At 43.6% G+C, this 19,894-nt stretch overlaps 1 protein-coding gene across 16 annotated transcripts in view; it reads right to left on the bottom strand.

Annotated features, from left to right (window-relative positions):
* CLIP1 (CAP-Gly domain containing linker protein 1) overlaps nt 1-19,894 on the bottom strand; it is a 1,286,645-nt gene that overhangs the window by 1,252,302 nt on the left and 14,449 nt on the right. The gene's annotated exons all lie outside the window — the stretch shown is intronic.

Consider the following 19,894-nt stretch of genomic DNA (forward strand, 5'->3'; position numbering starts at 1 on the left):
TTTACAACATTTTCTGAAACCCATTTTGTTCTCTCCTAAGAGCCAACTTGACGATTCATTCTTAGTCACTACCATACTTGACGCCAAGATGTTTTTTAGTGTAGGGGCTCTGCGGAAAGTAACGCTCGGTCTTATCTCTAAGACTCTACACAGATCTCTATCGGTGGTCAGAATGTTCCAATGTTTTTGCATTATGACTCTTATTTGTTGGGCTTGTTGGTTGAAGCCTGTTATGAACCTGATTTTCTCATCTTTAGGTTTAATTTTGGGTTTGAACAGAATACTTCTAGAAAGTTTGTCTGCTTTTTCAAAGCATTCTGTCACTGTATTTTTAGAGTATCCTCTGCTTACGAACCTTCTGCCGATATTTTTGGCTTCTTCCTGGAAATCTTTCTCCTGACTACAGACACGTTTGGCTCTCAAGAATTCTCCATATGGTATGGATTTTTTGAGTGATGTGGGATGATGACTGTTGGCATGGAGGGTAGAGTTGGAACTAGTTTCCTTTCTATAGAGTGTAGATTTTATCATGTTTTCTTCTATTTTAAACAACACATCTAAGAAGACCAATTCTTTTCTGCTGACAGTACTAGTCAATTCCAGATTATATGGGTTGCAATTCAAAATAGAGATGTATTTTTCTAATTCATTTTCAGTACCGTCCCATATTAGAAACAAATCATCAATGAAACGATACCACATCACTATGTGTTTGGTGAATTCTTCCATCTCCTCACTCCATGCCACTGTCGTTTCCCACCATCCCATATACAGATTTGCATAGGTTGGTGCCATGCATGACCCCATGGCTGTGCCTTGTATTTGTCTATAGATAGCATTATCATACAGGAAGTAATTGTGTTCCAAGCAGAATCTCAACATGTCTAATAGCATGAGATTATGTTGGCGATAGCTCACAGATCTACTCGCTAAAAAGTGCTTACATGCATTTAACCCATACTGATGATGTATCGAAGTGTAAAGAGAGACTACATCTAGGGAAACCAAAAGAAAATTAGATTCCCAATTAACATCATTAAGCTTTGTTAGCAAGTCAGAAGTGTCTCGAATATATGAGTTCAAACTCAATACAAAAGGTTGGAGAAAATGGTCTAAAAATCTCGAGGTGTTCTCCAAAAGGCTGCCTATCGAGGATACAATAGGACGTCCAGGGGGATCTATAAGACTCTTGTGAATTTTGGGATTAAAATAAATGAGAGGAGTAGTGGGATGGACGTTCTTCAAATAGAAATACTCATCCTAATTTATTAAATCCTGCTCTTTCCAAATATGTAACAGAGTGTGGAATTCCTGATTAGTGGTATTAAGGATAGATCTGTCAACTTTTTCATAGCATGATGTATTGCTCAGTTGTCTGATGGCTTCCTTGTTATAGTTGATACTGTCCATGATAACTATGCTACCCCCTTTATCCGATGGTCGAATAACAATATTATGGTCTTTACGCAGTGTTTCCAAGGCGCTGACTTGTGATGTTTTCAGATTCTTAAATTTCATAGCATCAGAATTGAGGGTTGACAATTCTTTCAAATCCTTAATTACCAGTTTTTCAAAGATATCAATTGGACTACATTCAATGTTCGGACAAAAGACCGATTTGGGTCTAAAGTTGCTGAAACAGCTCACATTAGCGTTGATTCCAAACTGTTCGGCCAATGTATCATTGTCTACAGTATCTGTATATCTAGTGCATATATCAGTATTCCCTTGTAGTTCATCTAAACATAGCAGGGTACCCAAATCTCTCTGACAAAATTGATGCAGTTTCTTTATCTTGATCCTTTTTATGTCTGGTATCTCCAACTTGTGTGGCATAAAATTTGGTCAATTTCAGTTTGCGTGTAAATTTGAAAAGATCTATCCTGGCAGATGTATAGTCATAAGCGTGGGTGGGGCTGTATGATAGACCTAGTAGCAGGACTGACTCTTCAATTTGACTAAGGGTCCTTGTCGAAATGTTATAAATTTTCAACTGTTCATTTTCTTGCCCCTTGGTCTCCCCCATGGTTTGGTCCCAGATCTTGTTGCCCTTCCAGTTGGGTCGTCCCCATTTGGCACGACTACCTCGCCTGGTTGTACTTTTCCTGCTCTTCCTCTTCGTCCTCTTCCTCGACTGGCTTGTCGGCCCCGTCCTCTTTTGTCCATTCTGCTGTCCATGTGGAGTAGTTTGAACTCGTCTAAAAAATTCAATTTTTTTGAATATGCTCCTTCAGTGTCTGATAGCTCCACTTCAGAACTACTCGGATCTTCCGCTTGCATTTCAGTTTGTGGTATGTTGGGAATTTTTTGCTCCAATCTTGCTTTGATAGGGCCATCAAACCTTCTTGCAAAGGTGTATATTCTACCCTGCTCATAGTCCAACCTGTCTCTTTTGAATTTTAGCTGTTTCCTCAGCCGTAATTCTCCTTCAAATCTCTCAAGGTTCTCTTCAACTCTTATCATCCGTTTCTTACACTCATCCCCATCTTCTGAGGAGAATAAGATTTCTTCCATGTTTTCTATCTCCTTGATCAATTTGAGCCTATCCAATTTGGCATATTTGATAAGGCTCTCCATCATTCGAGATGAACAGGTATTTGTGTGTGTAGTCCACTCTTCTATGAGCTGGGGGTCCATATCTTCAAATGTGGGTATTGTTAGTATTCTTAGTTCCCTTGGAATGCGTTGTGCTTCCAAGTACATTTGTAGGGTCATGGCTTCCCACCACTTGGAAATCTCCTTTTTCTTAACTCTCTCCAACTTATCAAGTTTTTGCTGCACTGTAAGGCTTGCGGGTAGGCTACTATCACCAGTGAGGTCAGTAGCTGCTTTGTCTTGGTCAAAGAGAATCAGTGCTGCTGCCATTCGTTTTGCTTCCACCTGGTCTGCCATGTCTGAGGCAGCAAAAGGCTGTTTGCTGCCCCAGCTGTATGCTAAATGGATTCACTCAGAACACAATGATACCCTGAGAAGTAAGACAAATACTACTAAAGAAATGTGTATGTCTTATCACAGCTCAACCCACAATTTCAGTGGTGGCTATCTCAGGTAGTCTCCCCCTCTTAAATGTCAAAAAGTTCGTTTATAATAAACTTACTCTTTTAATGACATAAGGGGCGCTCAACCATGATCATAATTGAAACAAAAAATGTTACAATGTAGAACATAATAATATGTCACGGGAGGCAGGCGGCTGCAATTTATAGAAAGTTAGTAAAGCAGATGATTAGCCAACAAATTGCGCTCTGCCTCATTACTGTGCTGGTGCTACCGGGCTAGAGCAGGCTACACTCAATATATGTTAAACAGAAGGGTAAAGGTGCTGGGGAGGAGAAAGCTCTCCCACAAACATCTACCAAAAAATGCCCAAGCACACAAGACTTCAAATTGTGTTCAAAATTTCATTTTATTTATCCAAAAAGAGTGAACATAGTATAAAAAGCATACATAACAATACCTAAGCAGACCAGGTGTCATGCAGCACTCACCCATGTTGCATTTATAGTGTGCATATATAGGGGGCCTTCACTTGAAGGCTTATTTTACTATACGGAAGCGTATAGTATATATATATATATATATATATATATATATATATAATGTGGATTTGTGGCTTTGTGTATGTTACCCATACAATTTCACCAATATGCACCAAATTGTGCACAGTCACCTGTTAGGACCCTCCAGACATTACTGGCTACATGACATCTGGACACCCCACCCCTTTTCCCTGTAATTCAGCAAAAGTCACAATTTGTTTGTGGGTTTGTGGCTTGGCAAATCGATGTTGCTTATACAATTCCACACGGTTTCACCAATCTGCACCTACTTTTGCACAGTTAACTGTACCTGTGAGGGAATGAAAGCCCGGGCAACACCGGGTATATCAGCTAGTTCCTATATAAAGTCAGCAACCCCAGAAGAAGGTCTATATGGCATCAGTAGACCTGGCGCAGGCGTCTGATGTGATTGAGAGACCAAAATTATGGGAAAAGCTACAAAGCTGGAAATGCCCAGAGGACCTGAGTGAAGCAATATTGGTTCTACACGCAAATACCAACATGTGTGTAAAATTGGATAAAAAAGGTAACCTTACTGAACCAATAGTAAAAACTAAGGGTCTGAAACATGGGTGCAGACTGGCTCCTACTTTACTCAAACAATTCATCTCAGATATACCATCAGCCTTTGAAAAAAACAGAATGTTCCCTCCTAGAATAGCAGGAAGTGCTGTGGGTCGTCTGTTATACGCAGACGACCCGATTCTCCTCGATGAAACAAAGGGAGGCCTACAAAGGCAGCTGGATGCTTTGGCGTGTTACTTGGACGAAAACATCTTAAAAGTCAATGTTGCAAAAACAAAAATTCTGACATTCTGCTGGAAAACCGCTCCCACAAACCTTCAGGGTAACACATGTTTTTCAAAGGGGAAAAAATGGAGGAAGTAGTAAGTCTTGTGTATCTGGGAACCTGTATTAACAACAGTGCAGTGGAAGCAGCTCAGGAGACCAGACTAAGACTAGAAATGAGAAACCTCACCTCACAAGGAAGGATAATTGCGAAGAAATATTGCAAGTACACATTACAGCCGGTCATTGACTTCTACACCATGAAGGTCGTGCCAATCATGACCTACGGCTCTGAAACTACGCTACTACTTCCAATAGACCTTTGGCCAAAACTGGAGGGTATCTACTGGAGACAAATCTTGGCTCTCCCTTTGGGAACGAAGAACTGAGAATCAATTTGCTTTGGTCAATTGTGCAATGGAAAACACCGCCATTCTTCCGCAAATGCCTCCTGAACACTCGAGAGGGAGGTTTTAAGGTCTTGAACCAGGCACTCGCACAAGAACTTGATCCAAAGTTAAACACCTGCAAACATTGATGTCTGTCCATTCTGAAAGACCTGAACACTTCAGAAGAGACTCTAATTACCAATCCTGTCAAAGTTAAAGAAAAACATTTGGATTTGGACTGGAACTATACTAGAGACAATGTGCGATTGCTAACGTTATATGGTCAGAAAGACCCTAACCAAACAGCAAGAGGAAAACCTCAGGAGTATTTGAAAAAATGTCCATTCAGCAGGCGTAGAAGAGAGTTCATGAGACTACGGATGAATCCAATGCCTACCAAAGAAGTAATGGAAGCAAGAACACCCAGAGATCAGAGAGACTACGTATGTAGGTGGTGTTGAGAGCAAATGGAAACTCTACAACACCCGATTATGTTTTGCCTTACCTTGAACAGTCAGAGGAATAGATGAATGGGAAAAGCTGTTAAAAAATGAACAGCTAGAACAACAGCCGATTGGTGGGGAGATATCCTTTCTGGAGAGAGTATCTCTCAGACCATAGCGGTCCTCAACTTTTTTAAAGAAATAGTTATGTGGACAGACGAAGTTGCTGCAACTAACACTGGAGGAGAGAACATCGTACCTCCTTAAAGACGTATGACTTTTTTTTCTTTATTTCAGTACCTTGATTGCTTCCTTGCTTTCTTATGGCTTCGCATATCTTGCAATTTGTTTTTTTAATTGCCTTTTCTTGTTTGTTTAAATGATTTGTTAGCTTGTTCAAAAGCTTAAGGTTTTAGCTGTAAAACCAAATGCTAATATACATTTTTTTTTTTAAGTCCGCTCATGTTGCATTTGTTATTTTGGAGTTGAAACAAATCTTTTTGGCCGATGAGCCAGCCAGAAATATATCAATATCTGCCTTAAAGCACTGTGTGAATGTGAAACACTGCAATACAAAATGAGCCATAGTTTCAATGCTGTAAATTAAGCGGACCGTTTTCAGTTATGTATTTAGGTAGCAGTAACTGGCAACATGTAGCTGTGTGGACTACACATGCAAAACTGCACAATGTTTCACTTTTGCAAATAAGCATTTTCGCCATTTTAAGAAAACACATTAAGTGATGAAATGCATTTTACGTTGATGTGGTTGTGTTGAGGGTGGACCAGGACCAGAAAGCATGGCATGTTAAATGTTAAAGGTATTTGTACCGCGCATCGTCACCAACGGAGTTGGTCCTTAGGCGCTCTGGTGGATCTGCAAACAAGAAGGCGGGATGGGTTAGTAGGGTGAGGAGGGAGTAGGATAGTGAGAGGAGTGGTGTTCTGTTGGGAGCTTCTTCTCGGTATACACTGTGCGCTGAGATTTGGTGCGCGTTTCGTAGCGATGTCAGTCCTCGTCGGCTGTTGGGGCGGTTTATGTGTTGTTGCGGTGTGGTGAAGTGCATGCGGCTTGCGGTGCGAGAGGTGGTTGTGTGAGTTTTTTGAGCGAGTTAAGTATGCAGAAAGTTTGAGCTTTTTGGTAAGTGGGTTATAAGTTTTGCAGCTACACTTCACAGTATGGCTAAATGCCTAGATTTCAGGAATCCTGCATGGTGCAAAAAACAGCTAGACTTGAGAGTCCTGTACAGCCCACGCCCAACAGAACAATTGAGTATAGTACCATACACAGCTGGATTTGAGAAACAATTGAATAATTCAGTACAATCCCAAAGCACCTCAGCAATTGAGTGCAATTCGACTGCAGATCCTGGACTAGCCTAGTCCTTCTACCGTTCTAGCTAATATTTGAGTTGATCAGATGAGATTAGAGAATATAGGCAATTCACAAACCGTGAGAAGGATAAACCAGCTTTTCAATGGTCGAGCATCATTGCTGATTGTTCATTACTACCATTGTCATCCCAAAAACACCACCTTTCAAGCAAGGCTAGCACTCAACGAAAATTCAGGAACAACCACCTTACAACTGGGAATGTTAACATCGGAAGGACTAGGATACATTTTGAGTATAAACACCACTATACTATAGGAGAAGCTTATAGATCCATAGTGAAGTGAAATGCTAGCTAAGTTTTATGCGAGCAATTGCATCAGCCCAACGATTGCGCTGGCTTGGTGAGGGTCTGGTGATCTGCAATAACAGGGAAGCACGCTACCAAAGTTGGCTCCTCCCATACAGGACCCCTAGGTTACATTGGGGAGCGTGTGGGCAGTGGGGGGGAATACAGAGTCTGCACGATTGCTACAGTTTGGTTTAGGTCTGCGACTCGAAGATGGGGAGAGTGTCAATTTGATACTGAAGCTGACCGATTGGTAGGTGGCCCTTGCTTGGCGTCATAGGGTATGCTTATTGCATGTGAGAGCATCGTACACTCTTCTCCATGGTTTTATGCAATTAAAGACGATGAATTGTACTGTAATCTGCTATCATGTGTGATGCTTAACACTTGTAAAATGAACTGATTAACTTTACTGGATTGAATTGCTGTCAGTCTAATTTAACTGATTGACTTTGTTTAGTGAAATAGCCAATGCTGATCTGGATCGGAGGCATTTGACACCCAACACAGACTGGGCCTCATTACAAGTTCGGCGGGAATGTGCACATTTTTCCAGCGCCCATGAATGGGCAATTACCGGGGTACTACATCCCCGGTGGACCCAGTAATTGCCCATTCCTGGGCGCCGGAAAATATTCTTCCCCATTCCCATTTGAGCCCCAGAGGGCTCAATGGAAATGGGGAGGCCGGATGCACCGGCACCATTCGTGAATGGTGCCGGTGCATCCGACATGCTCTGCTCGCGGGAGCCGGTCCTCCCGCCAGTTCAGACCTGGCAGGCGAAAAAGCAATCACGAGCAGAACTCGTAGTTTGCCGGTCCGGTAACTACGGTACCAGGCAAGCTTACTGGTACCGTAGTTACCGGACTGGCAAACTTGTAATGAGGCCCACTGTGTAGTTTTTGTGAAACTACATAAATACCTGTAAAAAGGCAAAACTGCATGTGAAATGTGTCTATTTATGACAATGTCCATAAAGAAAACAGCAGTTGAATTTTTTGTCGAAATACAAACGCAATAAAATGTACGTGGTTAAAACTAGTGCGTTTCTAGCATCAAGACTAACGTTAGCTTCCAGTGGGTAATTGCTTATTACAACCCTCGACTTGCATAATTAATGAATATTAAACAGTGGAATAAGGGGGAAAAGTTGCAGTTCAAACTTGTTCGATGTTAGCACAGATTTCAATCTTTGATATTACTCAAGATCTGATCTCCCATTCAGTGGTACAATGTACAAATATTGTCAATTAGCCTTATGAAATAAATAAATGCACTATCATTCATGAAAAATAATGACCCGCTACTGGATGATGATTTATCTGTCATAATGCTAACAGATATTGGGCTTCGATGCATATGTATTGAGGGAATTAAACAACAATTAATTGCAGCATTTCAATTTAAACTGATATGGAACTTGACATTATTAAAGCATCACGGAACAAGAAATAGGTTCACAGAGTACCTGATAACATATTTTTGGTTGAGAGAACACTGGACTGTACATTGCATCCTAACAGACATTGTGCAGCAAGTCTAAAATACCACCTTGGCAATAGAACAGAGCTTGTAGTTGCCAAACAAAGTTATTAATCATAGGTACAATAATAGAGATATAAAATGATATATATATATATATATATCCACAGCCTACTATTTTGCAACTACACTGAGTGGCATATAATGAAACTGCATTGACACATACTCCATCTTATGTCACATGATTAAGCTATTTCAAAACAAACCTCTTTTCTAGCACAAATGGATCAAGAATTACATAAAACACTGCATATGCACAGGTAGCTTAGCTCACCCATGACCGGTTACCCTGCCTACCTTTGTCCATCTATTATTGCACCCAACCCTCCAGCGCACTAACAGATCTCCACCTTCCTGAGCAATGCACATCAGAGATATGTTGGTAGTTAATATGTGACTTTCCGTGCCATTAATATCCCTGCAACAACGAGGGGAGATGATTTGTAACTGTAAACAGAGGCTGCGTAAATGTATATATCAAGATCACAGAGAACGATTTGTTTTCTAATGAAAAGAATGGTATTCAAGCATTCGAGACGGTTTCAAAGCTAAGATGTAATACATACAAAATGAAATTAGGAGATCATAGGCTTGCAGATAAAAATTACATTACATCAGGATTGTAACATGACATTTCCCGAGGTTTATTTCACAGGTGATGTCAATTACTGTTCAAAAGATTTTCTTGAGGACATTACTCCACAAAATATTGACTTTCACAGAATATACCACCAAAGAAGGAAGTATAAATGTAAAGCGCTAAGTGTGGTCTTTGGGTCACGTTTGCAGTGACACGGTGGATCAATTTACTTAATTATGTTCAGTGATAAGTGGTCAGTGACGGACAACCTGTTGTGACTGGAAGTAGAAATCCGACTATGGTAGACAAAATCTTCATAGGGCATTTATTAATTCATGAAAATATTGATCAACCCTTCGCTCAAGACTTTTTTGCAAACCTTTTCCTATTCCCCATTTTCTTCATTCTTTTTTTGGTGACATGACAGCCTGTTTTCTATGCATTTTTTATGATCTTTTTGGCCGTTTTTGGATAGAGAAGGCATCAGGGTTCAGTGCTTGTTCAACACCTTAAATGATAAACGATAATGTCACTGCAGGAGTTTGTGATATAGATCTATGGACCAAACAACGACTTTAAGAAGCAGGGCAGTGTAAAGCAGATCCTCCCAAAACAATATGAACCACAACCGCAGAGCAATTATTCCTGCTGTAAATGATAAACAGTAGCGATCCAGGACACCCAAATCAGAAGCTGGAACAACTAAATGGGTGACCACGCCTAGAGAGTTGCACGCCCACACTCCCAAGCACAGCCAAAGAAGCGCAGTCGATGTCACTGATCACGACTCGGAGCACAGCAGTGCCAGGCAGGGATTCTTACTGTACAACACGAGCAAGACTACAAGTGAGGCAAAGCAACAGGGAGATGCTTCGAGATGTTCGGCTACATCCTGAAGAGACCACTTCCCACCTTCTCAGGCACACGCATTTTAAATGTTGATTTTCTCTTCCACAAATCACACTCTAGAAATCGTGCCTTTTGCGGAGGCATATTGTGATTCTGTAGTTAATTCATCTTTTATATCGTGCTTCATGCCAGAGACCAGGCTCTAGGGCGGATTCGAACCCGTGTTCTCAGTGTTGATTTGCTTTCAAGACCCCCGGAGCTATCTTCCTGGCCCTGTACACAGGATTTCCGTTACAGCCTTCTTATTGCACCATTTTTGCACATCTGCACTTATTCAAGACATCCAGTACATACCCGCACAGAGCTTTTCAGCATCTTCCACACTGTGGAACAAGAATTCTCAGTCAGGTTTCTTGACATAAAGAAGTAAACTTCAGCAATTACATTCAAACTGCTCTCATTTGTTAGCAGAGAAGCATTGAACCTCCATCGAAATACTTAGTGTGCTGCAGAGCAAGGGAGAGGCTGACTGGGGCATGTGTGGATATAAGAACGTTCCCTCGGCCTTCATTGCAGAAACTAACACGATCGGGGGTGTACATAATGTATCACATGCTGAAAAGAACAATCTCAGCCAATCGGTTGCTACAGCCTCCAGACATCTGATTTTTGTCATACTCTTATCAGACTTGAGATGGCTCTGCAGCCTTTGGATGGGCGAAGGATTATGTAGGCTCAAACATTGTGTCAAGAACATTGCTCAAGTCATCACACAGCACAGACCACGTGGCGCATGGACATGGACATCTTGGATTGCAACAGCGCCATCACTGATTGGAGTCAGACAAGATTTCCATGGTCTGCCCATAGAATCAGCTAGGAGTACAGAAGGTTTTATAAATGTCTGTACATGTGATCTATAAGAATATTCAGTGACTTCTTACAGCAGATGGAAATGTCTCTGGTCGGAAGACCCATCACATATGCAAGACTGTGCAATATTCATGGATGAGGTATGTGGATTGTTCATTTATTTGAACTAAAATAAATTTTAAAAAAACACCTGTGAACAATGTTTTCCTGCTGGTACTCTACAGCCTTTTAACTGATTCTGCAATCAGACATGAGATGTTCCATGATTCCACCAATAGAGATCTGCTAACCCGGTCACTGTGACATGCCTTGTCACAATACTCCTCAAACATTATGAATTCCTGGTATGCTGCAGGAATTACTGACTAATCAGTCTTATGAACATGGATTGCACTATTTTGACAAAGATTCTCACCATTGGGTTAGAAAATATTGTTCCAACTCACATAAACGAGAATCAATCTGGATTCCTGAAAAACTATGCAGTAGATAATATGGGGAATCTTATTGCAACTATTAGACGTTGAGAAAGCATTTGACCACAGTTCACTAACCCACTTAATTTCAACTAGGAAAAGGATAGGATTTGAAGTCACATTCCTCATGCAATTGCTCTTACCTTGTGATGCACTTGGGTGGGATGGACATCTACGCTCCTCCTCCCTGGCCCTTACGTGAACCCATTGTACAGAGTGTCCCCCCCAGCAAACATAACTGGTCCCTACCACTTTCCTTTGATAATGTGTAGACGGGTAATTTATTATTTACACCATTGCTTTATGTACCTCTGGTGTTTACTACAACAGAGATGTGTTTTTGTAATTTTACAATTGGGTGCAGGTTTGATCTTTCAGGTTTTGAAACAATTTATCTCTTGACATCTATAATAAAAAAAACATGTTTTTATTGTATTCGGTTCAAATATGAAACCTTTACAATTTTTATTTCATTAAACAAATTCATATCCAATCCTCATAAAAACCATACATATACAAGTATACAATAAGCAAGTCAACACATTAAAACCATTCATATTACAAACATATATTTCTAGGTACGAGTAACAGGAAGCTACATGATGGCGTTGATGACTTTATCCACGTATCGTGAAGCCTCATCACGCTATTTGTAAGTGCTTCTTGTAACAAACTCTCACTGTAGTGAGGATTCAAGTACTGTTTGACATATATACTAATTTGCCGCCCTATATATGTTGTTTTCTCCATCACTATGGGGATGTCGACCACTGAATGAACCATCTATGAGCCACTGAGGGCAGGTTTCACCTTGTGAGAGTTAAAACATTTTTCGAAAGAATATGGGTGTTTGATTCACGTTCTCAGTAAGTTATTGACACTATTGGCAGCTATGGGAGTTACTATTGATAATACTGGGTTTGAGTGAGTTAGTGAGCGAGTGGGTTGCCTGATCACGCCATGGGTGTTGTCTATCTGTATTTACAGGCATATGTTTATTGATAAGACGCTTGACACACTGTTATTGAACAAATGAGAAACCGGTGGCAGGCGCTCCTCGAATTATTTATGTTTTTGAGGCATGCCTAATTAATCTATAACAACACTAATTGTAGGGACAGGACTAAAAGAATTAATTTCTCCTGTCTATTTTCAAGAGTAATTGGTTAAAGGAAGAAAATACTCTTTGAGAACTTACCTCATGGTAAGTTGAATTGCTCTCCTGAAGCAGTTCTGTTATTTCTATTAATACATGTAGAATAAGGAAACATGTTGGGTTATTGCTTACTGCATTGTTCTGCAGTTATTTCAATCTAATATCTATGTTTATAGGAGCAACATATTAGTCGTTTTGGTATTACAAGACCCAAGGAAAGCACGATTTAGAACTATTACATGCTTTTATATCCAATTTGGAGTTCTGGGCAGTAGTTTTCTACTAGCCTAGGTTCTCTGTTTGTTTTTAGGTTTTTCATGTGTATGTACCAATTGATGTTGTTATGCACAAGTCACTTTAAATGCTTGCACATGTCACTTTCACGAGTTAATAAATGTATTATTTATCGATTTTATGATAACTATGTTAGTAAAATGTCTTTCTGTAATATGTTGTGCTGTTTTGATTTAGAGCCTTTCTGTTATTAAGTTTAGACAGGTGTGTACCTGCTAATCTAAAATGAGTTTCTGTTTACCTATACAGTGCATTGTTGTTGGGATCACTATTGTATATTATAGTTTCTGTTCCTGGGCACGATTCCCCCCCAACTAAGAGTCGCATATAGTCTTTATTGAGTTGCATCCTACAAAAATACCAGATCTGAGTCCTACTTAAGGATACCTTAGCCTGCAGCACTGATTGTGAATCACTGCTGGTAAAATTCCAACTCTCCCTTGCTATCACGCACAGCTTTCTACTCCTATACAGACCCCCTGGTTACAACAGGAATTGTGAAGACTCCCTCGGTTATGCACTATCAACCACCTTAATTCAGCATCATTCTCTCACTGTATTAGATTTCAACATCTGGTTTCACATTCTCTCAAACCACATGACCCTCTCTCTCTAACGGATAATCTAGAAACCCTCAACGTACTTGACAGAACTCATATCTCTCCCCACCCACTCCAGAGGCCACACCCATGATGCGGTATTTAGGACCAGAAACCTTATATCCACCCTTAGCCCCCATCCTCCAATCTGGACAGATCACTAAGCAATCCTCTCCCTCCTGACCTCCCCATCCTCCTTCTCCCGGCTCACCAGCTGCCCTCTCAAACCCCTCCCTCCCACACCCTTCTCTCTGTGGAATAAAGTCATGATTAACCCATATCTAGGCAATTCCCATCTTAACTCACTCCAAGAAGGTTTTCCCCACATTGGACTCTTCGATCACTGGCTCTCCAGCGCCCTCACCCCAATGAAGTGTACCTCTCAGAGACCAGGCCATAACCCCAAGGGGTACACAACACACCTCCAGTCTAGCAAAACTCTCAAGCATCGACTGGAGTGAACTTGGAGATCCAACCCCACTCCTCAAAACAAAATCTGTCTTGCTAGACTGCCAATGGCCTACCAGTCTGAAATTAGGAAAGCCAAAAAAACGTCTACAGGAACCGAATCTTAAACTCTTGTAACCCAAGCAAGGACTGCACAGAATTCAAGAAGCCATGCTGCTCAACCCCTCCCAATCTCTCTGCAATGCCCTGTCCGAAAGCTTTCACAATATCGCTATTGATAGACATGCCAACCTTTCAAAACTAGCACTGTTGTCCCCTAACGTTTCCCGTTCTCCACCTAACCCCAGACCTACCACCCTCTCAATGCCAGTCTTCTCCTCTTCCTCCCCATCTCACACCTTGAGTTCCTCAAGCTCCTAGCGCAAAGCCCTCCATCAGGCTCCTCTGGAGACCACTGCCCCCCCGCTCTTCTCTAGAACATGTGCATGCAGCATTGCATGGTCCATCCTTAACCAGTCCCTCTGTTCAGGAATCTTCCTGAAAGCCTTCAAAACTTCTTACATCAAACCTCTCCTCAACCCACTATCCCCCCACCCCCGCCACCACTAGCTACCCAACTATATACAACACGTGCTTCATTGTCAAACTCCTGGACTGCACTGCAAATAAACACCTCTGACTCTTCACCGAATCCAACCTTCTTGATCCAGCCCAAATAGGTTCAAGACCCCTCTGAGGAACTGAGTTCTCTCTTGTGTCGGTTTGGGATGGCTTAAAAAAGATAAACGTCTACAGGGGGCGCTGTTGCGCAGAGCATGAATAGGTCCATCTCACGCCGCTCTGCCATGAAACCAAGAGCGAAGACCGCGGAAAGACAGAAATACTTAACAACGGACAGCCAAATTCATATAGCAGCTGCCTGAAGGTGGGGGGCATAAGTGGACTGAGTTTCGGATGGCTGCAGGACAGATGGCTGAGTTATCCAAGAATTATCTATGGCCAGAGCAGTGAGGAGGAGGATTAAACATGGCGGCCGCACAGCAGTAAAGAAGAAGAAGGAGGAGGAGGAGGAGTGGTGTGGAAAGGCAAAGACTGGCCAGGGACTAACGGCCTGAAGAGGTGAGCGGACCCCTGGGGGTGACACAGGAACGGTGCCTGCGGCGGGGAGAAGTGAAGAGGAGGCAGCCACAAACACACCCCGGGCCTGCATTGGATCTGGAGCGGGAAGAAAGAGCGAGAACAGACCGGCACCCTCCCCCGGGGTGAAACGTGGATAAGAGAACATGAGTGAGGAAGGGAGGGCCGCAGCACCACGGCATCAACCCAAAGGCTGACTGCGTGGAGGAGGACCCAGAACGGCAGCCACGCAGCAGTGAAGGTGCAGTGTGGCAGGACCAAGGCACAACAGTGAGCAGACCCCCGGGGGAAACAAAGAACAACACCATACCGAGGGAGGAGCGAGGAGGTACAACCACGATCCTACCCCAGCATTCCAAAGGGGCCGGTGAGGAGGGGAGAGAGCAGCCCGGCCCTCCCTCTGAGGTGGAGCACAGAAAAAAGGAGGAAAAGAATACAATGTTCCCAAATACATAAGCGTGGTATGGAGGGCAGTAGTACCACGGTCCCCAACTGGAAGCTGGCTGCAGCGAGCCACAGTGGAATCCACCCATGTAACTGACCTGACATAACGTGGAAAATGCCAGCACAGTTAGAAGCAGCAAAACTCTGGAAGGGAAAGAGGAAGGAAGCTCTAAAAAAGATGACAGTGGAAAGGTACTCCCTACGACCAACCAGAGGAACTTAGGTCCATCATCCCAGGTGCCGGAGGGGTGAAGGGAGACTGGGGTTACCAGCAGCACGCAGGAACCAAGACACTTTCCAATACAAGGCCGCTGGGGGCACCAGGAAAAAGAGGTGGAACTGAGAGGCCAGAGGGAGGTAGGACAAAAGACGGAGGCAAAGCCAGGGAGCCACAACACAGAGACACTAAGGTAGAGTGGACGGGGGCGAGTTTGCCCTGGAGGCACAGAGCACTAAAAAGGTAGAATCTGAGAATCCAGGAGCTAGAAGAGCGAGAAATGACGAGAGAGAAAGACAAATCCAAGCGAACAGGACACCAGACGAAGATGATGTGTACACAATGGGAGGAGCCGCCGAAAACCCAGACTGGGGAATGAAACAAGTAATAAAGAAGGTACTATGACAGCAACACAAGAAATCCTACTTGCAATCAAAGAATCGAAAATGCAGTTGAAACAGAGAATAGACTTGGTGGGGTTGGACATGGGATTTCTAAGACAGGACCTGAAATACATGTCCACCACAGTCCAGGAAGCCGAAGGCCGAATATCAGAAATGGAGGATGCCCTAACACTGCTACAACAAGACACCCAACTGCTGCTCAAGAGAACAGAGGTGCTAGAGAGCAGGATGGAGGAAGCAGAGGGGCACTCACGCCGGAACAATGTAGGACTCGTGGAATTGTTCCTCGGACAGCTATTTCAAGAATGGATGGGCCCTCAAGGATTGTCCAAATTCTTGTCGGTGGAGAGAGCCCACAGAGTGCCCAGGAGAGAACCACCATACGGAGGCCGGCAAGGTAAGTGATCGCCAGTCTATTAAACTATAGAGACAGGGATGCAGTCCTCACAACGGCAAAGGAGAAAGGGGCCTCCAACACACAACAGAATACTGATAGCAATTTACATAGACTTCACCAGGGCGGTTTAGAAAGCCAGACAAACATTTGAAGCCACCAAAAGGAATCTCAGGGAAAAAGGGTTATGATAGGCGATGGTGTACCCAGCCACTCTACGAGTCTGCAGATCTAGCGGAGTCTATTTTTTCAACAAACCCAGCGAAGCATGGGAATGGGCCGAAAGGCAGCCAAGCAAAGTGCCGGACAGGCCACAACAACAGACACCAAAAGCAGACAAGGTTTAACAGGAGGTCCATCGTGCTAAAGAGACTCTAAAGGGAAAAAACGGGAAGAGATTTGCAGAGACACAGATGTCAGTGGGACAAGGCAGGTATGGAGTTGATCCCCTAAATGTCTGGAACTGAACTTGGATTCAACAAACTGATTAGACAAGAAGCGGTCAAGTGATGGGAGTAAGGGTTGAGCGACCATTTCGCAGGGCCCTGTGGTGCGTGTGCGCAAAATGAGCCAGACAACATGGTGCCCGTACGTGGCCATTTTGGACATTCACTTCCATCACAGCAATGAAAGCCTACGTTTTCGTGGGCTCCGTCATTAAATGTGAATTCGGCAAACAGTTGCAAGGTCATGATGATCTCAGATGAACTAGTTGTGAGGAATACTTGTTTTCTCGTCCGCTGAAGGACGAGCCGAAAAGGGAGTCGGAGCTTTGCAGGTGTAATGATAAGGGCTGCTGTGAACGGAGACGAGAGAGAGAAGCTGGGTTTTTCCACTTCTATCTGGATTTTTCCACTCAGTTCTCCCAATGCTTGCTGTCTGCTCTTCGGCCGAGGCCAGAAGCAACCATGAAGGAGCAGGGATTTGTCCCAATAAAGAGCTGTGATATTGCTCAGTGGAGAGAGTTAGAACTGGAACCCGTGTGATGAAGTCTCGCTGAGAGGGAGGACGCTCCGCTCCAGACCCCGTTAGCACGAGTGATCTCCCTGCCTATCTGCTCTTGGGACAAAGCAGTGTTGAGGTGGCTGAGATGAACTGATGCAACAGGGATACATTTTCTTTATGTCTATATATAATCATTTATATGTTTTATGTGTTAGTTATGTGTATATATATTGGGTGTGAATAAAGGGCCTATAACGAGCCATTTATCATTATTTTCTAACCAGTAGTCTATGTATGCTTTATTGCCTCCTTGAGTCCAAGTTTCTGCTTTTGGTTGGGGTAAGAGGGTGCAGAAATTTGAGGCCCCTGCATGTGCCTCGAAAAGCAAAACAGGCCCCCACATAGACTCCATCTCCTGGCTCAGGAAGATGGGTGGTTTCGTTTTTATGGGATGACAGATGCTTCCAAGTTGGGAGAAGTATGGGGTGGGAAAGGGGCAGTTAAGGGGGGTGAAGGGAGTTGGGCATGGGGAGTTATGGTTGGTAATGCACAATGGGGGAGGGAACCATCTACCAGTGGACATATGGGAAGGAACAATAGAACCCAGACATCAGGGGAACGAACAATCAAGAGTAGGTGGGAATTGGATGTAAAGCTGTGAAATGCCTTACAAGGAAAGCAAACGGCATGTTAGATAAAATAAAAAGGGGGTTGGTCATGAGATATCATAATGAGACCAAGGCACAGATAATCTTCTTGCAGGAGACCCACCTCCTGGGCTCAGTCTGCCGTTTCCTGTTGAGAGGGCAATACCATGTGGTGGAACATGCAGGCTACCATCAGGGATCAAGAGGAGTGGCAATATTAATACATAAATCGTTACCCCTTCGGGACATAAAGGTTACAAGGGATGAGAGGGGGAGAAATCTGGGGGTTGCTGGGGAACTGTGGGCCGGGGCAATCAATCCTGTTGGCCAGCGTACATGTACATCCAACCTTACAGGCAGAACTTTTAAACGGACATACAAGCCTTTCTAGCGACACAGGGAGTCAAGGTCACCATTATGCTTTAACGATGTGATGGATAGAGGGAAAGACCGAAGAGTCAAAGGGGACTCGCCAATGGGGAGGGGGGGGGTAGTACAAGGCCAGCATCCTTCCTCGCGGCATCCGGCCTTTGAGATATATTGAGGGATCTCCATCCGGAACAGACACTTTTCATTCTACGCAGGGGCCCATGATGCTCAATCATGGCTCGACTAAATACTAATGCCCTGCACAATGTCAGGGAGGTTGAGGGAAGCAAGGTCCTAGCCCAGGGAACTGTTGGACCATGCCCCGCTACAAATAGTGCTGAAAGGGAAAGAGGGGACAGGAACGGGTCAACAGAGACTTAATGCATATCACTTGGAGAATGAGGAGGTGAAGAAAATCACTGGTGGACTGCACCAAGGAATATTTTGAGAATCATAGGATGGTGTGGGGAGGGAAAGTTACGGGAGCGCAGCTGCTATGGAACAACGCACAACTAGGGGAAATCCAGACACTAGGCAGACAGACTATGTGGACAAGGGTGGGGATCATGAGGGTTGGAGAGGTGATGGGGAGCAGCGCGGATACCCTTCCCAGACCTAAGGAATTAATACAGACGTGGCAAAGGGAAAAAATATACACACTTGCTCTTGCAACATGTGGTGTCAGCCCAATTTAAGGAAGACCTTGACTTGCCAGAACATAGTCCACTCGAGGTTGACCTGTTTACGCAACCCCCCCCCAAAAGAAAGGAATATCGACCCTGTATCACACAATAAATAACTTTTCACCCCTCCTCCCCCCGTTATAACTGCTTAAAAGGAAGTGGGAAAGAGACCTCAGAAATTTGGAAAGCAAAGAGTGGGTGGAGGCGATGGTGGCAGCAAGAGAGATTAATGTGTCCTCCGGAATGAGGCTGATCCAATATAGAATACTGCACAGAATATACTTATCAAGGGACAGATTATACAAAATAGGGAGGACCGAAGAGGACCTGTGCCTCAAATGTAGGGGGCGGTGGGTACCTTATATCACCTGCTATGGGACAGTGGGTTGGTGGCGAGACTGTGTGCCGAGTCCTGGGGACGATGACGGGGGGGGGTGCATTCCAATCCCTAAAGACCCAAAAGAGCGGTTATTACATACCAACAGGGAAATGGAGGGAACAAAATGGGACAGCCTGCGCCTGAATATTGCGATAATAGTGGTTAAGAGGACTTGACAACTAAATGGGGCTCCACAGACATGCCGACACTGAGCAAGTGGGAAAATGGCATGGAAAACTGCTGCAGCATGGAGAAAATCTTTTATTGAACTAAGGGGAGGTTGGGGAAATATCACAATATCTGGGGGAAATGGGAGGACGTTGATGGAGGGGAGGGGTAGATGGAAAGGGGTGATGGTCACATTCTGCAGAGTTCAATGTTGTGCAAGTTTTACAATGCAAAAAAAAGTGAAAAAGGAAAAAAAGAAAAGCAGACGCAGAAGTATGTGCAGCGCTCATCTTATCTGCTACCTTCAACACCATTGACCACACAATACTCACAGACATGCTACACTTTTAAGGAACCAAAGACTCTGCTCCAACATGGATCTCCTCCTTCGTTTCGAACCGCTTGCAAATCATGCTCCTCCCACCTTTCTCCTCCCTCTCTCGCCCTGTGCCAAAAGGGGTCACGCA

The sequence above is a fragment of the Ambystoma mexicanum genome, chromosome 10 (assembly GCF_040938575.1).
Source record: "Ambystoma mexicanum isolate Mex_15411 chromosome 10, UKY_AmexF1_1, whole genome shotgun sequence".
NCBI lineage: Eukaryota > Metazoa > Chordata > Amphibia > Caudata > Ambystomatidae > Ambystoma > Ambystoma mexicanum.